Below are 15,646 nucleotides of genomic sequence, written 5' to 3'. Positions count from 1 at the left end.
TATACTTGGATAGTTCCATACAAGTTTCTTAATAAAAACTGTTCCAGTAAATAAATGAGAGTTGAAAACTTGATAATACAAATGTTTGAATATTGTCAATAATATATTTATACCTTTTATAAATATACAACTGTTGTTATTTGAACCTTTGTTAAAAGAAATCTACAATACAACTGTTTCTAATCATCTTTAGTATAAAGAAGACATACCTAAAATGAAAAGAGAAATTGATTTTCTTCTTCATTAAAAATGAGCTACAAATTCATTTCCTCTTCTTCTATCTCCTTGTACGTTTTCTCAAAGACGAGTATTTTATCTTCTAGAAAATAAAAGATAAATAGAAGTGCAAATGCTTCAGTTTCAATATCTATAGTTTGTTTATAACCAAATGAAGATTGTTGTATATTATTGCAGTACATTTTAAGGTCCAAATGCTTTTGTTTGAATTTCTATCGCTCTAAACTGAAAATAAAACTGTATTTTGTCCTTTTTTCTTCCTTTATCTCGTGAAACGTTTCTCAAATACGGAAGACTTTTAGTTGTTGGCAAATAAAAGATAAATATAGAGGTCAAATATTTCACTTTCAAGTTCTGTCGCTCGTTATAAACTTTATTTTGTTCGTTTTCCGCGTTTTTCCGATCACTGTAAATTACAGCTTGATTGGTCGATTTCCTTCGCTCGTTCATAAAATTGTTTTGCTTTTTCGTACTCTGCCATTTTGAAGTAAATCAAACACAGATAGCTGTACGTTTCCGCAATATTAACATGGTCAGGTCCAAATGCTTTTGTTTGAATTTTCATCGCTCGTTCATAAAAATCTTTTGCTTTTTCGTACTCTCGCATTTTGAAGTAAACCGAACCCAGATTGTTGTACGTTGACGCAATATTAACATGTTCAGGTCCAAATGTTTTTGTTTCAATTTCTATCACTCGTTCATAAAAATCTTTTGCTTTTTCGTACTCTCCCATATTATCGTAAACCAAACCCAGATTTTTGTACGTTGTCGCAATATTAACATGGTCAGGTCCAAATGTTTTCGTTTTAATTTCTATCGCTCGTTCATAAAAATCTTTTGCTTTTTCGTACTCTCCCATATTATAGTAAACCGAACCCAGATTGTTGTACGTTGTCGCAATATTAACATGGTCAGGTCCAAATGTTTTTGTTTGAATTTCTATCGCTCGTTCACAAAAATCTTTTGCTTTTTCGTACTCTTCCATATTAATGTAAACCGAACCCAGATTGATGTACGTTGGCGCAATATTAACATGGTCAGGTCCAAATGCTTTCTTTTGAATTTTCATCGCTCGTTCATAAAAATCTTTTGCTTTTTTGTACTCTCCTATATCATCGTAAACCGAACCCAGACTGTTGTACATTGGCGAAATATTAACATGGTCAGGTCCAAATGTTTTTGTTTGAATTTCTATCGCTCGTTCACAAAAATCTTTTGCTTTTTCGTACTCTCCCATTTTACTGTAAACCGAACCCAGATTGTTGTACCTTATTGCAATATTAACATGGTCAGGTCCAAATGCTTTCGTGTCAATTTCTATCGCTCGTTCATAAAAATCTTTTGCTTTTTCGTACTCTCCTATATCATTGTAAACCGAACCCAGATTGTTGTACATTGGCGAAATATTAACATGGTCAGGTCCAAATGTTTTTGTTTGAATTTCTATCGCTCGTTCACAAAAATCTTTTGCTTTTTCGTTCTCTCCCATATATTTGTAAATCGTACCCAGATTGTTGTACGTTGCAGCAAAATTAACATGGTCAGGTCCAAATGCTTTCGTTTGAATTTCTATCGCTCGTTCATAAAAATCTTTTGCTTTTTCGTACTCTCCCATAGCTTGGTAAACCGAACCCAGATTGTCGTACGTTGTCGCAATATTAACATGGTCAGGTCCAAATGCTTTCGTTTGAATTTCTATCACTCGTTCATAAAAATCTTTTGCTTTTTCGTACTCTCCCATATTTTTGTAAACGAAACCCAGATTGTTGCACATTGGCGCAATATTAACATGGTCAGGTCCAAATGCTTTCGTGTCAATTTCTATCGCTCGTTCATAAAAATCTTTTGCTTTTCGTACTCTCCCATATCATCGTAAACCAACCCAGATTGTTGTACGTTGTCGCAATATTAACATGGTCAGGTCCAAATGTTTTGTTTGAATTTCTATCGCTCGTTCATAAAAATCTTTTGCTTTTCGTACTCTCCCATATTTTGTAAACCGAACCCAGATTGTTGTACGTTGTCGCAATATTAACATGGTCAGGTCCAAATGTTTCGTTTGAATTTCTATCGCTCGTTCATAAAATCTTTTGCTTTTTCGTACTCTCCCATATCTTGTAAACCGAACCCAGATTGTTGTACGTTGTCGCAATATTAACATGGTCAGGTCCAAATGCTTTTGTTTGAATTTCTATCGCTCGTTCATAAAATCTTTTGCTTTTCGTACTCTCCATATCATTTATAAACTGAACCCAGATTGTTGTACGTTGTCATAATATTAACATGGTCAGGTCCAAATGTTTTCGTTTGAATTTCTATCGCTCGTTCATAAAAATCTTTTGCTTTTTCGTATTCTCTCCCATTTTAATGTAAACCAGAACCCAGATTGTTGTACGTTGTCCAATATTAACATGGTCAGGTCCAAATGTTTTGTTTGAATTTCATCGCTCGTTCATAAAATCTTTTGCTTTTCGTACTCTCCCATATTATTGTAAACCAACCCAGATTGTTGTACGTTGTCGCAATATTCATGGTCAGGTCCAAATGCTTTGTTTGAATTTCTATCGCTCGTTCATAAAATCTTTTGCTTTTCGTACTCTCCCATTCTTTGTAAACCGAACCCAGATTGTTGTACGTTGTCGCAATATTAACATGGTCAGGTCCAAATGTTTTCGTTTGAATTTCATCGCTCGTTCATAAAATCTTTTGCTTTTGTTCTCTCCCATATCTTTGTAAAAACCCAGATTGTTGTACGTTGTCAAATATTAACATGAGGTCCAAATGCTTTCGTTCAATTTCTATCGCTCGTTCATAAAATCTTTTGCTTTTCGTACTCTCCCATATCTTTGTAAACCGAACCCAGATTGTTGTACGTTGTCGCAATATTAACATGGTCAGGTCAAATGTTTTCGTTTGAATTTCATCGCTCGTTCAAAAATCTTTTGCTTTTTCGTACTCTCCATATTCTGTAAACTGACCCAGATTGTTGTACGTTGTCGCAATATTAGGTCAGGTCCAAATGTTTCTGTTTGAATTTTCATCGCTCGTTCAAAAATCTTTGCATTTTCATATTCTCCATTCTTCCAAAGAACACCCAGCTCGTTGTACGAATATGAAACATCAATATGATCAACACCTAACACTTTAGTTTGAATTTCTGTTATTTTATAAAGTACTTAGTTGCAAGTTTATAGTTGCAAAATCTTTTGCAAAACATCTACAAAATATTTGGCAATTTCCAATTTCTTTCATCAAGTTTTGTTTTTTGAATGAATTTTACATCGATCAACTTATTTAGGAAATGTTGAAATGATTTTGTTATGAATTTAATTAGATGTGGAATTATTTTGATTTCATCTTCTCTGTCCAAGTGATTTAGTGCCCAAGCAACTTGACAGGCAAGATCAGCTGCAGACTTTTAGAATTATTTTCGTTTTGTTTACAGCCAAAGGTCTGCGATGAATAATTTATGATGGCTTCGTGTACAACTGTGCAGGCGGATGTCGTTGTTTTCCGTTTGAAGGTAAAGAACAATGCTTTAATTGAAGACAGACATCTTCTGCAGATTTTTGTGGATCAATTTTTAATAAATTGTATTATAACATCTTGTGGTAAAGGGATCGAAAGATATTATTGAGAAAAGTTTAAAAACATGTTCCAACAAGATGGATTCTTCAGCATTTTTGCTGCTAACATAACAGCTTTCATTCCCAAGTAAGATGTATTTATTTTAAAATTGCCATCCATGTTCTGTCGCTCTCCTTCATTCAACTTATCAAAATATTGCTTCCACGTGATGTCGGATTACACTTTTACACTACCTACGTAGGAAGCAGCATTTGCCAGGAACAACGGTTGACGATCAATTTGTCTGATAAATCTTTTAAAATTTTTCATCTTCATTATGAATATCAGAAAGACAGATAGAAGTTGTCGACATTCTTCATCATTCATGCCATGACTAACTGAAATGTGCTTATTTAGATTTCCATCTGGTGGTATAGCATCTGTATTTTGACAGTTACTATAATTTGCACCATTTTAGCTATGATCACCAAATGCAGTAATAATGGATAAATTTTATGAAGTTCAACCACGTTATATACAACAATTGTTTGCCAAGATTTCATTGTTGTGCAAGAAATCTAATTAGTATTTATCAACCAATGATTAAGCGTGTTCAGCTAAGTTTTCAAAGAAGTCGATATCTCCTTCAAGTGTCATCCAAAGTTTTCTTTTCAGTCAAACTGGTTATAGTTTCTTCCCAATTGGTAGGTAATGTGAAATAGACACTGCCAGGATTACGGAAATATGGTAATATGTTATTCATTATTGTTAGTATTGATAAGTTATTGAAGATCTGCTGACGAATGATCAAGTAACTTCTGTATGTTTAACATGTGATTTAACTAACCAAATTACTTAAAAGCATTAAACAATGTTTGTTGACATTTTCAGGATTTTGATCGGTGTTGAATTAATAAAAATTGCTTAATTTTAAGGCTGGTTTTAATAGAGACATGGGTTGTAAGCGGGAAGATTGGACATGTAGTCGGGTTAGTTTGGTGAAAACGGTTACGATACCGGGAAGACATGAAATGATCATGTCTGCAAAAGTTAGGGCGGTAAGTGATACTGTCACTGGTTTAATAGAGCCCTGTCCAAGATTTTAGGGTAAGCACTCAGTCTTGGTGGCCCGAGTTGTAACCCAACCAAAAGATAACCAGGTACCTGTCAGGTTATTCAACCCTTCTCCGGAGCCAGTAGTGTTACATAAGGTAAACACACTTGGAACATTTGCTCAATGTGAGGTGAGCCACTCTCTAAAGTCTACTACCAACGATTGTCAAGTTACATCCGTCTGTAAGCATCATAAGTGTAAACATAAGGGATGCACACTTGGGACATTTGCTCAATGTGAGGTGAGCCACTCTCTAAAGTCTACTACCAACGATTGTCAAGTTACACGAACTTTTAAATGACTTCGAGGACGTTGTGTCAAAAGATTTATCGGACATTGGCAGAACAAATCGGGTAAAACATCGCATTCCTACGGGCAATGCATCTCCTATCAAACAGTCCCCAAGGCGCGTTCCCATTCACCAGAAGGACGAGTTGGATAAGAATTTGGCGTCGATGCTGAACGACGGTATAGTTCAACCCTCTTCCAGCCCCTGGGCTTCTCCAGTTGTGCTGGTAAAAAAAGGACGGGAGCACAAGGTTTTGTGTCGACTATCGTCGTCTTAATGAAGTAACGCGAAAAGACGCATATCCGTTGCCAAGGATTGATTCGACCCTTGATGCTCTGGGCGGAGCCAAGTACTTTTCAACTATAGACCTTGCTAGTGGATATTGGCAAGTCGAAGTGGAACCGTCCGATCAAGAAAACGGCGTTTGCAACACCTCAAGGGCTGTTCGAGTTCTGTGTAATGCCATTTGGATTAACAGGTGCACCGGGCACCTTTCAAAGATTGATGGAATCTGTCTTAGCAGGCCTTCAATGGTCAACATGCCTGGTGTACTTGGATGATATTATTATCTTTAGTACGACATTTGAAGAGCACCTCGAACGATTGCAGATGGTTCTCGAGAGGCTTCGCGATGCACGATTAAAAGTTAAACCGCAGAAATGTCACCTCTTTCGGAGAGTTGTGCCTTTTTTGGGTCATGTCATCTCTAAGGAGGGGGTCGCCACAGACCCTCGCAAAGTAGATGCGGTGACAAAATGGCCGGTACCTCTCGCGAAAACAGAGTTGCGGAGTTTTCTCGGTTTAGCTTCGTACTATCGCCGGTTTATCAGGAACTTTGCAGCAATTGCAGCTCCATTACATCATGCATTGACTGTCGGTAATGACAAAACCTTTGTGTGGACTACTGCCTGTGATCGTGCCTTCGCAGAGCTTAAAACGTGTTTAGTGAACGCACCGGTATTTGGCTATCCAAGATCGGACGGGGAATTTATTCTTGACACCGACGCGAGTGACTTCGGCATCGGTGCTGTTCTGTCTCAAATACAAGATGGCGAGGAAAAGGTAATTGCTTACGCTAGTAGAACATTGAGCAAGAGCGAGCGTAACTATTCAGTGACGAAACGAGAAATGTTGGCTTTAGTTTTTTATACCCAACAATTTCGGCATTATCTGTACGGACTGCGTTTCATTGCGAGAACGGATCATGACGCCTTACGTTTGTTAACGAACTTAAAAGAACCAAACGGGCAAGTAGTACGTTGGCTAGAAAAACTTGCAGAATTTGATTTTAAGGTGCAGTCTCGACCTGGGAAGCGACATGGAAATGCGGACAGTTTGTCACGACGGCCCAACCCGTCTATCGAAGTTCATAACGTAGGAAATATGGAACTTGAAAAACGGACGAAGTCTGAGGAAGCTTGGTGTCCCACGTGGACGTCCGCTGAGTTACGATCACTACAGTTAGCTGACCCTACGATTTCCTATGTGTTGTCTAAAAAGGAGATCCACGTAGATCCTCCACGAAAAGAGGAATTAAAAGGACTAAGCCGAGCTGTGCACAATTTGTGTTCACATTGGGACGTTTTGGAAATTCGTGACGGTGTTTTGTATCGTCGTTATAAAAATGACGATGGCACAACGACGGAGCCCTTGTTGGTAGTACCTCGTTGTTTAGTGAACGATGTGTTAAGAAGTCTGCACGACAGTCCAACTTCCGGTCACCTGGGCATAACAAAAACTCTCTCGAAAGTACGACAGAGATTTTACTGGCCTGGTCAACGTCAAGATGTCGAAGAATGGTTGATGAAATGTGAAAAGTGCGCTGTGGGTAAGGGTGCAACAAAAGGGAATCGGGCACCACTGGTGAGTTGTCCCCCTGGTTATCCTTTAGAACGAATTGCAATCGATATCCTGGGACCTTTACCAGTGTCTACAAACGGCAACAAATACATCATGTCAAAATGGACGGAGAGTTATGCCATTCCAAACCAAGAAGCATATACAGTTGCGGAAAAGTTGGTGAACGAATTCATCTGCCGTTTTGGTGCACCAGATACCATCCACACAGATCAAGGTAGGAATTTTGAGTCTTCACTATTCCAAGAAGTGTGTAGGCTTTTGGGAATCCATAAGACTCGCACATCGGCGTATCACCCGGAGGGAGATGGAATGATTGAACGCTTTAATAGAACTCTTGAAGCGATGCTTTCCATATATGTAGCAACACATCAAAAGGATTGGGACGTACATCTTCCCCGAGTTATGATGGCTTACCGATCGAGTGTGCAGGAATCAACTGGCTTTACTCCATACCAGCTAATGTTTGGAGGAGAAATCCGTTTACCTGCAGATGTGATGTACGGAAACACTCCTGACCAATCAAAGGATGTGCACGCGTACGTCGAGGAGTTGAGAGACAGCCTCGTGGCAGCGCACGATCTATCTCGTGAACACCTGAAAACAGCACAGAAGCGGCAAAAGCGGTATTATGACGCTCGCGGTACTGGTGATGGTTTTGGTATGGGCGATCGTGTTTGGCTTCTCAATTCCGCAACGAAACAAGGTGAGTCACGCAAGTTGCGATCGCCATGGATAGGACCGTTTGTCATCCTTGACAAACTTTCTGACGTGAATTACAAGATTGGGGCAGAGAATGGAGAAGGAAGAAAGCAAATTGTTCACTACAATCGGTTGAAACATTGCACAATCAAGTCTGTGGAGAATAGTCACCCTCAAGCAACGCGTGGACAGAGTGTTCATGAAGATGACCAACATCGTGTCAACGAGCAACGTTACGTTCCGGACGAAACTGATCTTATGTATACCCACGACTCACCTGTCTTCGAGTACACAAACCCAATACGGGAGGGCGAACTACCCATACTTGAGGAGCGGCAACCTTCATTGTCCCGACCACGGCGTCAAATTCGACCTCCCGAATGGATGGTGGATTTTGACGTAGACATAAACTGAATATTCTGGACAACATGATTTTAATTGTTTGACTTTTGCATGATTTAGGAGACATATATAACATACTAGTTTTATCAGCGCATGGGACATGCTTTCTCTAAGAAGGGGGTAGTGTAGCGACGAATCAAGCTTAGTCATAGTTGTTGTGCGTCAACGGATATACGATGTGAGTAAGCACAACAACGCGCTACAAGCTAACCACACAAGCCCTGAAAGCACTATAACGCGCTTAGAAAGAACCAAGTCATCCCACTATTACGTGCAGGATATGACGGGGAACACTCCCTTTAGTTATTATATAAAGACAAGACCAGAGATGAATAGAGATAGCAAAATTGAATGTAAACTCGTATAATTAAATACAATGTAATAATAATAACGATACGTGGCAAGTGTATGATTTCATGGCGCAAGTGCATATACCGAGGGACATGAGGATCCAAATCTGACCGTTCTACGCCTCAACGTTACATGGCAAAGCAAATTTTGTGGGCTTTTCAACATTTCAAAAAGGGATGTTACATGATCATGGTTGCTGTAAGATCAGTATTTACTCTCATTATACAAGAAAATGACCCAACAACATTCATTTTAAGGAACTTCACAACTTCTTAATAGCTAGATATTGCAAACTAAACTCATAAATATACTTTGATAGTTCCATACAAGTTTCTTAATAAAAACTGTTCCAGTAAATAAATGAAAGTTGAAAACTTAAAAATACAAATATTTAAATATTGTCAATAATATATTTATATCTTTTATAAATATACAACTGTTGTTATTTGAACCTTTGTTAAAAGGAATCTACAATACAAGTGTTTCTAATCAGCTTTAGTATAAAGAAGACATACCTAAAATCAAAAGAGAAATTGATTTTCTTCTTCATTGAAAATGAGCTACAAATTAATTTCCTCTTCTTCTATCTCCTTGTACGTTTTCACAAAAACAGGAGTATTTTAGCTTCTAGAAAATAAAAGTTAAATAGAAGTCCAAATGCTTCACTTTCAATATCTGTAGTTTGTTTATAACCAAATGAAGATTGTTGTATATTATTGCAGTACATGTTTAGGTCCAAATGCTTTTGTTTGAATTTTCATCGCTCTTTCTTTAAAATCTTTTGCTTTTTCGTACTCTCCCATATTATAGTAAACCAAACCCAGATTGTTGTACGTTATCGCAATATCAACATGGTCAGGCTTAAATTTTTTCGAGTCAATTCCTATTGCTCGTTCATAAAAGTCTTTTGCTTTTTCGTACTCTCCCATATTATAGTAAACCAATCCCAGATTGTTGTACATTGTCGCAATATTAACATGGTCAGGTCCAAGTGTTTTCGTTTGAATTTCTATCGCTCGTTCATAAAAATCTTTTGCTTTTTCGTACTCTCCCATATTATAGTAAACCAAACCCAGATTATTGTACGTTGTCGCAATATTAACATGGTCAGGCCCAAATGTTTTTGTGTCAATTTCTAACGCTCGTTTATAAAAATCTTTTGCTTTTTCGTACTCTCCCATATTATAGTAAACCAAACCCAGATTGTTGTACGTTATCGCAATATCAACATGGTCAGGCTTAAATTTTTTCGAGTCAATTCCTATTGCTCGTTCATAAAAATCTTTTGCTTTTTCGTACTCTCCCATATTATCGTAAACTAAACCCAGATTGTTGTACGTTCTCGCAATATTAACATGGTCAGGTCCAAATGTTTTTGTGTCAATTTCTATCGCTCGTTCATTAAAATATTTTGCTTTTTCGTACTCTCCCATTTTACTGTAAACCGAACCCAGATTGTTGTACGTTGTCGCAATATTAACATGGTCAGGTCCAAATGTTTTCTTGTCAATTTCTAACGCTCGTTCATAAAAATCTTTTGCTTTTTCGTACTCTCCCATACTGTTGTAAACCAAACCCAGATTGTTGTACGTTATCGCAATATTAACATGGTCAGGCCCAATTGTTATCGTGTCAATTTCTAACGCTCGTTCATAAAAATCTTTTCCTTTTTCGTAGTCTCCCATTTTACTGTAAACCGAACCCAGATTGTTGTACGTTCTCGCAATATTAACATGGTCAGGCCCAAATGTTTTCGTGTCAATTTCTAACGCTCGTTCACAAAAATCTTTTGCTTTTTCGTACTCTCCTATATCTCTGTAAACCGAACCCAGATTGTTGTACGTTCTCGCAATATTAACATGGTCAGGTCCAAATGTTTTCGTGTCAATTTCTATCGCTCGTTCATAAAAATCTTTTGCTTTTTCGTACTCTCCCATTTTACTGTAAACCGAACCCAGATTGTTGTACGTTCTCGCAATATTAACATGGTCAGGTCCAAATGTTTTCGTGTCAATTTCTAACGCTCGTTCATAAAAATCTTTTGCTTTTTCGTACTCTCCCATTTCCTTGTAAACTATACCCAGATTGTTGTACGTTCTCGCAATATTAACATGGTCAGGCCCAAATGTTTTCGTGTCAATTTCTAACGCTCGTTCATAAAAATCTTTTGCTTTTTCGTACTCTCCCATTTCCTTGTAAACTATACCAAGATTGCCGTACGTTGTCGCAATAATAACATGGTTAGGTCCAAATGTTTTTGTTTGAATTTCCATTGCTCGCTCGAGAAAATCTTTAGCATTTTCGTACTCTCCATTCTCCAAAAGCAATAAACCCAGGTCGCTGTACGTATATGAAACATCAATATGATCAACACCTAACACTTTAGTTTGAATTTCTGTTATTTCATAAAGTACTTTAGTTGCAAGTTTATAGTTGTAAAATCTTTTCAAAACATCTACAAAATATTTGGCAAATTTCCAATTTCTTTCATCAAGTTTTTGTTTTGATGATTTTACATCGATCAACTTATTTAGAAATGTTGAAATGATGAATTTGTTATGAATTTAATTAGATGTGGAATTATTTTGATTTCATCTTCTCTGTCTTCAAAATGATTTAGTGCCCAAGCAACTTGACAGGCAAGATTAGCTGCTGACTTTTTAGAAATATTTTCGTTTTGTTTACAGCCAAAGGTCTGCGATGAATAATTTATGATGGCTTCGTGTACAACGCTGTGCAGGCGGATGTCGTTGTTTTCCGTTTGAAGAAATAAAGAACAATGCTTTAATTGAAGACAAACATCTTCTGCAGATTTTTGTGGATCAATGCTTTTAATAAATTGTATTATAACATCTTGTGGAAAGGGATCGAAAGATATTAATGAGAAAAGTTTAAAAACATCTTCCAACAAGATGGATTCTTCAGCATTTTTTTGTACTGCTAACATAACAGTTTTCATTCCTAAGTAAGATGTGTTTATTTTTTGAAAATTAGCATCCATATTCTGTCGCTCTCCTTCATTCAATTTATCAAAATATTGCACCCACGTGAATGTCGGATTTACACTTTTTACACTACCTACGTAGGAAGCAGAATTTGCCAGGAACAACGGTTGACGATTTAATTTGTCTGATACATCCTTTAAAAATTTTTCATCTTTATTATGAATATCAGAAAAGACAGATAGAAGTTGTCGACATTCTTCATCATTCATACCATGACTAACTGAAATGTGTTTATTTAGATTTCCATTTGGTGGTATTGCATCTGTATTTTGGACAGTTACTATAATTTGACCATTTTTCCAGCTATGATCACCAACTTGAGGTAATAATGGATAAATTTTGTCAAGTTCAACCACGTTATCTACAACAATCCACCATGTTTGCCAAGATTTCAGTTGTTGTGTCAGCAATAATTGAAAATCTTTAATTTTGTCTTCTCTGCTTTTTGCTTCTTTTAGAATATTTCCAATGACAGTTTTATCATTGTTTAATCGTTGATAAAGTTCAACATAATTTTTCAAAAGAGAGTCGATATCTTTTCCTTCAAGTGTCATCACAAATGTCGTATTTTTTTCCCAATCAAACGAGTTATATATTTCTTCGCAAATTTGTCTGGCTAATTGAGACTTACCACTACCAGGATTACCAGAAATATAGTAATATGTTAGTTCATTATTGTTAGTAATGCGCAAGTTATTGAGATCTGCTGTGATTTGATTAAGTAACTCTGTACGTTTGATCACATCGTGATTTGATTTGCAAGGAAGTACTTGAAAAGAATAAAATATGTTTCGTTCACTTTTTATTTTGATAATTTCAGTGAATGAAAATCCTAGATCTTGAAATGACTTTTCAATATCACAAACCATTGTATGATATTCAGTATCAGATAATTTACTATCTTCATTATGAGCGATTTTGTTTCTTACTTCACGAAGTTCATTCATAGCAGCTTTAGCGTTTGGGTCAATTTTTTTTCCAATTGCGTTTGAAAACAATATTGCTGCAAACAATGTTGTACAATCCCACTTACTGGTGTCACCATCTTGAAATTTTGACAGAATATGTTTGTCATGAGGTTTCTTTTTTGTTTTTTCAATATTGAACAACTTCTGACCACTAACGTTTGTATTTTCCCATTCTCCGTGGTCTTTACTGCAATGAGCGTTCCACTCTTGGATAAATAAATCAACAAGTTTCTTTTTAACGACATTTTTAAGTATTTTCTGAAAGTAGTTGTAATTCTTTTCTTCTCTTGACTCCATCTAAGGGTCATAAAAATATTAATATCAACATAAATAGTTTGTTTAATTTGAATTTATAGACAACTAAAATTGTTGAAGATCACACATAGCTACGTAATGTTACAGTTTTACTTGTACGTGTAAATGAATATCGAGGATGGCAGCTGAAAACAACGCAATTAGACATTTTAGTTTTCCTGCATTTAGGCTTTACGCTACATTTTCGGTAGTGGGGAGGGTAAAAATTTGTACCACGTCCTTCGCTAGCGAAATGGCCCTAAAAAATGCTTCTGCACTGGAAAATTTTTGAAATATTTATCACAACATGAATAGTCTTCATCACTCGGCTAACAATCGAGAAATGTTGAATGCAACGAAACTAGTCTGTACAGCTAATAGAATGCTTCCCTTTACAGTAAACTTGTGCGAATTGTGAAGAATTCTTACATTAATGTCATGTGCTTCTGTTTCAATTTCAAATGATGTATATGAAGACTCTTATCTAAAGTTCAAATGGGGGCACTTGGGGGGCACAGCCAATTTTAAGGGGGGCACGCGACCCCTCCCCAGGCCCCACTTTAGCGACGCCACTGCATGTTGGAATGAAAATAGAGGTACTGAGTCATATTATCACTTAGGAAGGTGTTTAACAATTTGTCTGACACACAAAGTTTGTGCAGGCTGTCTACTTGAATACAATGACTACTTAGTCAGCTGTACATTAGAAATATATATAAAGCAGAGTATTCTGTAATTTAGCCCTTGCATTTAAAAAAAATTCCTATTTCCTATAGAAGATCTGATTGCCTTCTAGAAATAATTGTAAAGACAAACATGAGAAATTTTTCAAGTATTCTTTCTCTTTATGAAACAGAGACTTTGTCGTGGTGACAAACTTAAAGATGGATTTCAAAATAGCATTTACCATGGTGAATGGTGATAATAACAATGTAATAGTTTTTAAAAGAACTGTTTTAACCAGAACACTAACCCAACAATTCAAGGGAACCGTTATTTACAGCTAGAAAGAGACACTATGCATTTCAGCAGACTACTCGTCAGGTGTCAACGTCTGCTAAATGAGAACCTCCAAATCATGCTATATTTATAATGTTACAAAAGGTCAATGTCATCCCTATTTTTAGAGATGACACTTAAAACAGAGACAGATTAAACACGTAATCCTTTTGTCGGCAAAGGACAGGATTAGTCAATTTAATTAATACCGACTCCATGACGCGTAGCTGGAATAACGAGTGACATTTTTTAATAATTTTAAAGTTTTCATCAGAATAAGCATTGGCACAGCGAGCGTTGCTTAAAAGATGTTTTCCAATCGCTGAATCACATAAAATCGGATTTTCACTTTTACACCCACGTTTTGGTAGCTGTCGTAAAGGAACAGTTTTATTCATAACAGAAGCTGGTACATGCTGTTTTATTCTTTCACTCAACCTTTGAGAAGTCCTACCTACATTGCGAGCATCACACTCACATTTAAACTCGTAGACTACATTGCTTGATATTTGAGAAGGGAGAGACTCTTTGGGAGTGGGTGGAAGAATAGTTCTTTTTGAGAATATAAAGACCACATTGCTTGCAAAAAATAAACTCTCGGTGATATTTTTAGTTTCGTTCTCGATGTCATTAGAGGCCTTACCCATCCAGGGAAGTTTAACGAAAACCTGGCACTTGGTCGGTCCGAAAAGTTTATTCCGTTCATTGTTAGTGGATAAGAAAAGTTTGCCTAGCAACTTTTCCGGATATCCATTTAACACAAAAAATTCTTTAGTGAGATAAGATCACTATCAATAAACTCTTTTGAGGACAATCTATGCGTTCGCTTTATCAAACACTTCACTAAAGAAATCTTTTCTCTATGCGAAGAGAAAGAGTCAAGGCGTTTGTACAAAGCAGTGAAAGTTGCTTTGCGATGAATGCTTGTTAACAACTGACCTTTTCGTTTGTGTACAAGAACATCTAAAAAGGCTAATTGATTGTTTGACTCTAGTTCAGAGGTGTAATTTAGTGCAGGGTGAAGAGAGCAAAGTTTATTAAGAAAAAATTCGCGATTTTTATCGTTATGAAACAAAGAAAAGGTGTCATCCACATAACGCTTATACCACAGCACATCCGGACAATCTAAAGATGCAAGCATTTTGCATTAATGATAGCCAACAAAATATTCGCAAGAACCGGTCCAAGTGGAGAACCCATAGCCACCCCGTCAATTTGTTTATACATGGTGTCATCAAAACTAAACTCAACACCCTCTGTGGCAGCCATCATTAGTTCTCTAGTGAAGAGACTAGTTACATCGAAAGAACACATCGTTAGATTAGAATACATTGAAAAATTTTGTTGTTTAAGCTCATCAGTAAAAGTAAAAGAGTCTTTTAAAGCGTATGTTGAAAACCTCTCCAAAAACGGGCGAAAGTACCACTGAGAGTTGTTTTACTAGCTCATGTTGAGCTGAGTTAATCATGGCTAGAATTGGTCGAAGTGGAGCGCCTTCCTTGTGAATTTTTGCAAACCATACATACGTGGTCTCTCTACCCCCTTTGTGCGGACTAAATTATAAAACGTTTCATTAATTTGGTTTGATTTTTTCAAGTTTAGAAGAAGTGTTTGCAATCTCCTTTCTAATGTACTAGTTTTATCGCACTCTTGCAATTTTCATAGTGTCTCTTTCATAGTGTCATTTGCATAGTGTCTCTTTCTAGCTGTAAATAACGGTTCCTTTGAATTGTTGGGTTAGGGTTTTGCTTAAAACAGTTCTTTTAAGAACTATTACATTGTTATAATCACCATTCACCATGGTATTTGCTATTTTGAAATACATCTTTAAGTTTGTCACCACGACAAAGTCTCTGTTTCA

General features: G+C 36.7%; 1 protein-coding gene and 2 long non-coding RNA genes across 3 annotated transcripts in view; 2 read left to right on the top strand and 1 right to left on the bottom strand.

The window, feature by feature from the left end:
• Positions 1-15,646, top strand: part of LOC124442036 (DNA polymerase zeta catalytic subunit-like) — a 51,944-nt gene that overhangs the window by 24,953 nt on the left and 11,345 nt on the right. The gene's annotated exons all lie outside the window — the stretch shown is intronic.
• Positions 193-15,646, bottom strand: part of LOC124442131 — a 62,228-nt gene continuing 46,774 nt past the window's right edge. The window contains exons 2-3 of the long non-coding RNA XR_006947147.1: positions 12,649-12,789; positions 193-319 (exon numbers count right to left, since the gene is read on the bottom strand). This is a non-coding gene — a long non-coding RNA (uncharacterized LOC124442131). The remainder of the gene's footprint in view (positions 320-12,648; positions 12,790-15,646) is intronic.
• Positions 11,755-12,959, top strand: LOC124442142. Its single transcript, XR_006947157.1, has 2 exons — positions 11,755-11,846; positions 12,849-12,959. It is a non-coding gene; the product is annotated as an uncharacterized LOC124442142 (long non-coding RNA).

Source organism: Xenia sp. Carnegie-2017, unplaced genomic scaffold, assembly GCF_021976095.1.
Source record: "Xenia sp. Carnegie-2017 unplaced genomic scaffold, XeniaSp_v1 HiC_scaffold_20, whole genome shotgun sequence".
NCBI lineage: Eukaryota > Metazoa > Cnidaria > Anthozoa > Malacalcyonacea > Xeniidae > Xenia > Xenia sp. Carnegie-2017.
The sequence above is the reverse complement of the archived record's forward strand: the minus strand, read 5'-3'. Positions and strand labels throughout refer to the sequence as shown.